The following is an 8157-nucleotide window of genomic DNA, read 5'->3' as shown; positions in this document are numbered from 1 at the left end:
ACTCTTTCCTGCCTATGCAGGGGGTCGGACTCGATGATCTATTGAGGTCCCTTCCGACCCTAACATCTATGAATCTATGAATTATGAAATGGAAATTCTGTCCTGTACGCGTGACCATGTTTGAGTCTGTTGCATTTTAACTAGTTACAGATACTAACAAGCCCCTGAGGGAGATGGAAAATATAGACTGTCAATATGTTTCAAGCTTAGTGAACATCTCTTCTTGAGTAGGCAAGGAAGCAGCTTGCATAGAAAATGAACTGGTTCTTCAGTTTAGGATAATTGCTCACCCCTCATTTTAGACCTGGGGTATTAAAAGAAAGGACACATCTCCAAAGTTTCTGTCCCTACATTAAGGATTAAAGAGATACCCCGGTTGGAAAGTGGTTTTGCACAGATGCTTGTTTTAAAAGAACAACACTCTCTAGATGCAATTAAGCTTTAAGCTAAAATTTACTTTCCTAATTTAGAAATATAGCTGCTGAAGGGTTAGCTACAGAACAAAAGCAGTTTAATGGGCAGCTGGTATTATTCCCATGCCTCTAAGGCAAATAGTACTACTCTGTCTTAAGCAATGTGTCATTTCAGTTCTAAGGATTATAAGATACGTTGAAAAGTTCAAATGAAAAATAAGGGGGTGGCATCTAAATCTCATATGATGAAAGTTTCTTCTTTTACATTAAAAGCAATGTTATTATCTTTGTTCTGTTTTGTCATAATATAAACTAATATTTAGTTCATTTTTATTAACATCTTGATTCAGTAGACACATTATGCAATATACAACAGTAATTCAGCTCTTTAATTTGGATTACTAAAGCAAAAGATCAGAGGCACTAAATTTTTACATATTTGGAACATAACATCATATTAACTAATGACTTCATTTAACGGAAACAGGGATCCTTAGAGAAGATCTTTTTACAGAGTATGCAAACTTTAACAAATCAAGTCACCTGCCAAAATGAATTCAGTTCCACTCAGTAAAGTGACTTTGTAAGTGGCATTGTGAGCTTCCATACTTATTGTTTCGCAGTAACTTCTGCATCAAGTTTGCTCGGTTCAAAGACAAAAGGTTTTTATCCCTACCCCCAGCTATGCAAACTCAGCTTTGGATCTGAAAGTGAAGCTGAATTGTTTCCTTGTCATTCATTACCACCAGACAAAGATTCTGAAAATGAGTTTTCCCTTCCTTTTCATTTCCACCTAGGAGACATTTTACAATCTTTGTATTCTCCTATGCCTGAAGAAGGGTGAGTGCATCCAAAAGCTTGCAAATAAATAATGTTTTTGCAAATATCTAGTTGGTTCAGTAAGATATCACCTCTGCCCAGAGTTCTGATTCCTTTCACTTCTTTGTCACCTGAGTACTCCTATTTCTTCAAATGGTTTTGACAGGTGAAACTAGCTCTATTGCTAATTGGCAAGGAGGAAAAGAATACGGCACTCACTTTGCATCAAAGCCAACTTAGAAGATAAGAAGTAGTTTAAAAATTGCTCTGGTCATTAAGGCCCTGTAGGAAGATGAAACCCTTGGCACTCTGAGGATGGAAGTCTGTTCAAATTCTGGATGCTTACTTACTTTTTTGAGCAGAACCATGCATGAAAGCAAGTCTGTGCAAGAAGTGGATTGAAACCCCACTCACTCATAACTAGATCTTGAAACAGACTCCAGGGGAGCAGATCTCTCTACCTGTTTATCCCTGGAGCTCCACTGAAGTGAAGTCTCTTTCAATGCGTGGATACAGATCCAGAACCTGGCCTGTTAAAGATGAAAACTTAACATCCATATATTTAAGCTGCATTTAAATAAATGAAAAGGAAAAAATGTTGTGGGAGATGAAGAAGATCTGCTGTATACCATACCATTTATTACCACATACCCAAATTATATAACATGTGCTACTGTGGCATAGGAACACTATTCCCCTTTATCCCATGTGTGACAGGGATGGTTTTCTGCAAATAAATTACTTAGGGAAAATATTTTGCATGAGAACTATGGACTGCTGTCACAAGAGATAAGCGTGTTTGGTTTTCTCCTTCTAGCATTATTCTCATCCCCCAAATGGACATCAAATACCTTATCAGAGTTGGGTAACATTTTAGTAATAAGAGGTGTGTACAGAAGTGCTCTGTGCACATCTTACACAGAATAGGTGTGTACAGAAGTGCTCTGTGCACATCTGTAATTTAGAGATTTTTTTATAGCACTATAAAGTTACAGTGCTCTTAAACATGACAGAGGCACTCTGCAGCCTCCTGGGGCTTCTCCACTGCTCAGAAATTTGACCAGCATACAGAAATTTGACCAGCACTGTAGGTTGCTAAAGTGCTGTAAAATACAGCACTTCAAATTTAATCTAATTTAAAAAGGATTAATTTAAAGTGCTGTGCCCATTTTAAAGTGCTGTAAAGCTGTGCACTTCTGTTAAGTCATGGAAATAAAGCACTTTAAATGGCAAAAAGCAACTTCTGTACACACCTAAGATTATAAATTAATTTCTAGACAAGCCATATCTTTAGGTGTTAACTATATTACCAACAGTATATCCACTTCATTCCTTATTCTATTTTCTCCATTAATTCACTCAGTGCTGATGGCTCTATAAAGTATCACATCTGGACTAGAAGAATTCTCAGTATAATTTCATGTAAATTACACCCGAGATGCACTCTCCCATTTTTTTTAATCACATAAGATAATATGTGATGCCTAACAACTTCTAAAAAACTCTCAGCCAAAAATAAAAAAACCCCCAAACTGATCTGATTCTAGGCACAGGCTCAGGGGATTCAAGGCTTTGTTTAGGATTCACTTGGCATGTTCTAAAAGGCCAGTGCATGTTTTTTTACAATTACACTGTATTTTCTGTTTTGACTAGGGTCTGTGTTTTAAAGAAAATAAGAATGTGAAAAAAGACAACCAGAAAAAGAACTCAACCCCACCCACAACATTTGGTTACTAAATCTAATGGCACAAGCTAAATTCACATTTAATTGTAGCTATAATGCTCTCCATCTTTTTTGTGGATCATGTTAAACAGGCAGCAAACAAGGCACACTCTCAAAGGACAAGTGTGTTGTCCCACTTTCAAACAAGATTTGGCTGGAGCGGAATAGTGTGCTCAGGAGCTGGACTGGAATAGTGATTCTGATAAAGAGGGTGGGCTGGGTTTTTGAGTGTGTTCTCACTGCGGTGCACATTCTCCCTGCACTGAAGAATGAACTACATCCTTTAAGTAAAAGACGTTAACTCCACATCTTGTCTTCTCTGGTCCCCCAGGCTCCCGATAAGCAAAATGCAATGATTTTAGCACCTACCACTCAGACAGATCTAGTGTCCAAATATTTTCACTTCTGGCTTCTTGCCTTCTGCATCAAGTTCCAGCTTTTCATCCCAATCCTCATAGTCAAAGAGGCCGGAGCCCTCTAAGAAATGAAAACACATTACTCCCTCACACCTGTGTGCTGTCTCTCACTGTTACTCTCCAGGCCTGCAATTACCTCCCTGACTTCAGGTGTCAGTAACATAACTAGGGTAGGGCAACTGGGGCAACAGCCCTGTGCACTGATCTGGGGAGGAAGAAGGGTGCAAAACTAACACTGCACGCAATTGTGGCGACAGCATGGTGGAGCTGGAAGTTGCTGCTGCCCTCATGTACCCTACTGTCCTGGCTGCCTGCTGCCTTGTTATACCTCTGTTACTGTTCTATGAAAAATGCACCAGATGCCCTCATGGTACTGACATGTGTGAAACTAAAGAGCAGCTATGCAGCAGAATGAACTCTCACAGGAAAAAAATAGGACAGAGGTATGCATTACATGAATAGAAGCACATTTTTCACAGAACACCAACTCTGACCTCACTATATTTGTGCTCAAGGGAAATCTACTGAATTACTTTAAAAGGCAGGGTTGGAAACAAAAATTTATAAACTGGCTGGACACTATGATGCAAGGATTGAACACCAATATTGATATTTTGACATACTATAATCTCTTTGATTCTTGCATTTCTTCCTATGCACTACAGGCATTAACGACTCCCCCTTCCTTTTAATGAATCTTGATCTCCAAGTAATCAGATTCTTCTACTAATTGTTTGTCTGCTATCCTTGGCAATTTCTCTCCTTCCTCCATTTTCACAGTTCTACTCTCAGCTATTTACAGTCACTGTGCTTACTTGCTTCACTCCTTAGATGATGAAGAATAACTTGCATTTGAAAGCTTGTCTAACTTTATTTGCCAACTGCATGGTTAGAATAAATCCTTGCCTTTCTTTAATTTATTAGTTATCTGAAACAGGGGATGAACATGGAAGTGTTAAAAATTGTTAGAGATCTAAAAAGCATTACAGTCAGCACATAGAGAAGAACAAGAATACGATGACCTGAATAGGCAGGAACATGACAAAAAACTCATCAACAAGCGCAACGTAGCAAACACTTGTTAAAACCCTCGTGCACATTTTGCTGCCTTTTTCTTTTTTTGTAATTTGGATTATTAGTATTTATCTGTTATTTAACATATGCTTATCTGATCGGGTTCACCTCTTGGTGGTGACAATAGATACTATTATTGGACCAAGGACCCTCACATGATGCACAAAAGATAGATTAATATAGTACAGCTTTATTTACAAACCTAAGCAAAACAAGACAACAATGATTGAACAAAGAAGTGGAAAACAGTATAAAAAATGGCCAGTATTCAGATTAGTCATATAATCCTTGGGGGAAACTGGCACAGGAGAGGTAGTAGCTTTAGGGCATTTGTACACAAGACGGGGATTTAATCCACAAGGTTTTATTTTATGGCCCCTAAATTGAAACGGTGGATTTTTAATTGAAACCCACCGTGTCAATTTTTTTTGTCATGTTACAGCAAGGGGCCCATTCATTTTTTTTTTTTCATTTTTTTGTTGGAGCTGGAGCCTGCCCACAGCGAGGGGGGAGGGAGGAGGGAAGCAGGCTGCCGATAGGCCAAGCGGCCCCTGATCTTTGGGAGGACCTAGTCCATCCCTCTGCAGCAGCAGCACCCCCCAGGGCCACCTGTGCAGGCTGCTAGTGGGCTGGGCGCTGCCCCAGCTCAGAGGCAGCACCCAACCTGATCCAACTGTTCCCCAAGCCCAGTCACTGGAAGCCCACCAGGCGCTGCTCCCAGGCGGGCTTGGGGAACAGTTGGATCGGGACAGGCGCTGCCTCCAAGCAGCACCCAGCCTGCTACCAGCCACCTGGACGGTCCAAAGGGCCCAATCCTTTTTTTCTGTGGAGCTTGCCTGCCTCTTCTGCAGCCAGGGGGTGAGCTGACAGCTGCATTGTTGTTGCTTTTTACAACATTGCAAACTAAACTACATCTAGCTGTAATTTAGTTTGCAACAATGCAAAGTCATTTAAACCCCCCAAAACTGGTGCACGTATAATGCGTGACGCCATTAAGCCACATAAATTACATTTTTGTCACATGTACACCGCGATGACCATTACATGTACAAGCTTCCCTAATGTTATTTTCTTACACCGCTAAGACCCTATAAGTACTAGGGCCTTCCTAACTTGGCATTAACTCTATTCAATATAGTTACGTCCCATAGGCCATAGTTTCTCAACCTGTGGGGTACGTGAGACACAGGCAGGAGGTACACAGGTACTCCAACACACTCTCTCTCTCTCTCTCTCTCTCTCTCTCTTTCCTCCTCTCAAAACTATGGCAAAAAATTTGGTGTGCTGTATATTGTGCACCGCGCACCAAGTTCAGCGCAGGAGCTAGGTTCAGCCCTCCTAGCTTTGGCCAACATCACCTCTAGTCCAGGTACATATTTGAGTTGTGCAACCCTGGTGTAAAAGGTGGCAACGCTACTCACACCAGATCAGACATCTGTCGTATCACGGCCTTATATACACAGCCCTTCTTCCAACATATGGCACACATTAGTCTGTAAATATAAAATCCCCTGGAAAATTGAGTGTTGGGGTACTTATTAAAATTTTCAGAACTGAGGGGGTACTTGCTACTTAAAAGGTTGAGAAACACTGCTATAGGCAACATATTGCAAAGGTCTAATTCAACCATAACCACTCATGGAAAAGAAAAAGACCTTCATAAGTGGGCTTTGGCTTTTTGGACCACGACCCATACTTTAGGACAAGAGACATGCTCAGGTGGGATGGGCTCCACTTCTCCCCCAAAGGTAAGTGTGCGTTCTCTTTCAGGTTGGCCGATCTCCTCTGGCGGGCTTTAAACTAGGCTCAAGGTAAGAGACAGGGGCCCAGATAGTCCTGGAATTAGGAGCGGGGGGGGGTGGGGGGTGGGCAGTGTATATACCTCCAGGAGGCCTTAAATGCCTCTACACTAATGCTTGTAGTGTGGGGAACAAGCAGGAGGAGCTTGCCCTCCTGCTAGCTTACACTAACCCGGACATAGTGGGGCTCACTGAAACTTGGTGGAATCCAACACATGGCTGGGCAGTAAACATCAAGGGCTACAGGCTGTACAGGAGGGATAGAACAGGGAGGAAAGGTGGGGGTGTGGTACTCTCCGTCAAAAAGCAATATACGTCCTTAACAAACAGCACTGGGTCAGAGGAGGGGCAGACTGAAGTGCTCTGGGCCCGTATACAAGGGGGTCAGGGGAAAGGGACCTAACAGTAGGGGTTTATTACAGGCCACCCAACCAGGGGAAAGAGCTGGACTGGGAATTCTCGGTCAGCTCGCGGAGGCAGTTAAGTCAAGGGATGTGGTCATCATGGGTGACCTAAACTACCCCGACATCTGCTGGGAAGAGCAGTCAGCCAGGTCTGACCGCTCATGTAGGTTCCTAGCTGAGTTACAGGACCTCCATCTAACCCAGGTGGACAGTCCCACCAGGGAAAATGCCTTGTTGGACCTGGTCCTGGCCACGGGAGACAACCTGGTGAGTGAACTGCGGGTTCTCAACTACCTGGGCAATAGTGATCATCACCTACTGGAATTCACCATCCAGTGCAGGGTGTCAAAGGCCTGCACCAAGGCAACAGCCCTGGACTTCAGGAGAGCGGATTTCAATGAGCTAAGGAGACTAGTTGAGGAGGCACTGAGGTCCTGGAGGGGAGGGGAGTTGGGAGTTCAGGAAGAGTGGTTGTCCCTTAAAGAGACAATCCTCCAAGCCCAAAGGGTGACAATCCCAATGCAGATCAAAGTGGGCAAGAGTGCTCAAAAACCCCCATGGCTCACCAAAAGCATCCAGGAACGTCTCAAAGCCAAAAACGAGGTGTACACCCAATGGAAGGGAGGGGCCATCGCCAAGGAGGATTATACTTCCATTGCTCAAGACTGCTGGGGCAACCAACACGGGTTCATTCGAGGCAGGTCCTGTCAGACCGACCTGGTGGCCTTCTACGACCAGGTCACAAAATCCTTGGACGCAGGTGTTGTGGTGGACATAGTCTTTCTGGACTTTAGGAACTTTAGGAAGTACCTGTTAGGATGAAAACCAAAGGTCTGGTGTGTGTGGAGTGAAGAATGGAGTAGAACACTGAATCTGTTTTTATAACGAGGCAATTATGCACAATTTTTCCTCTCTCTAGGCATTTGTAGTCTGTTACCTGCAGGCACCACAGTATAATCAGGTCTTGAAAAAATAAAACGTTTCCATGGAAAACTGTTTCCTCAGGCCAGTTCAGAGAAGTTTATTCTATGGTTACAGCAGAAGGACAGAACAAAGCAATGAGCTTGTAGAAATGGAAAAAAAACAAACCAAAAAAACAATCAGAAAACCCCCAGGGCAGCAAGGCTGGCAGCTCTAATGAAATAGAAGGGTCAGAGAAAGACAGATGTAAAGGGACATGAAGAGGATAATATACCCAAACCTAATGGGGTGGAAAAAGAGGGAGGAACTCAAAGGGGAATTAATGTAGTCATAGGAAAAACCAAAAACAAGAGAAAGAGGAATAAAGGTATTAGGAAAGTGGAAAAGATTGGTTTAAGCAACCATCTTTAAGGTTTTAACTGAGCCTTGAATCAGGATTTCTTGCTAAAAGCCACAGGGAAATAATGTGCTGAGACTGCAATAATTAACACCTGCAGGAATCATCTTTGAGTAACACCAGAACTCAGTCTTACTGGCCACGTCTACATGAGATGCTGACTGTAGTGTCACATGGCAAAAAGTGTGACA

Source organism: Alligator sinensis, unplaced genomic scaffold (assembly GCF_000455745.1).
Source record: "Alligator sinensis unplaced genomic scaffold, ASM45574v1 scaffold392_2, whole genome shotgun sequence".
Classification (NCBI taxonomy): Eukaryota; Metazoa; Chordata; order Crocodylia; family Alligatoridae; genus Alligator; species Alligator sinensis.
This window is presented reverse-complemented; position numbering follows the sequence as displayed.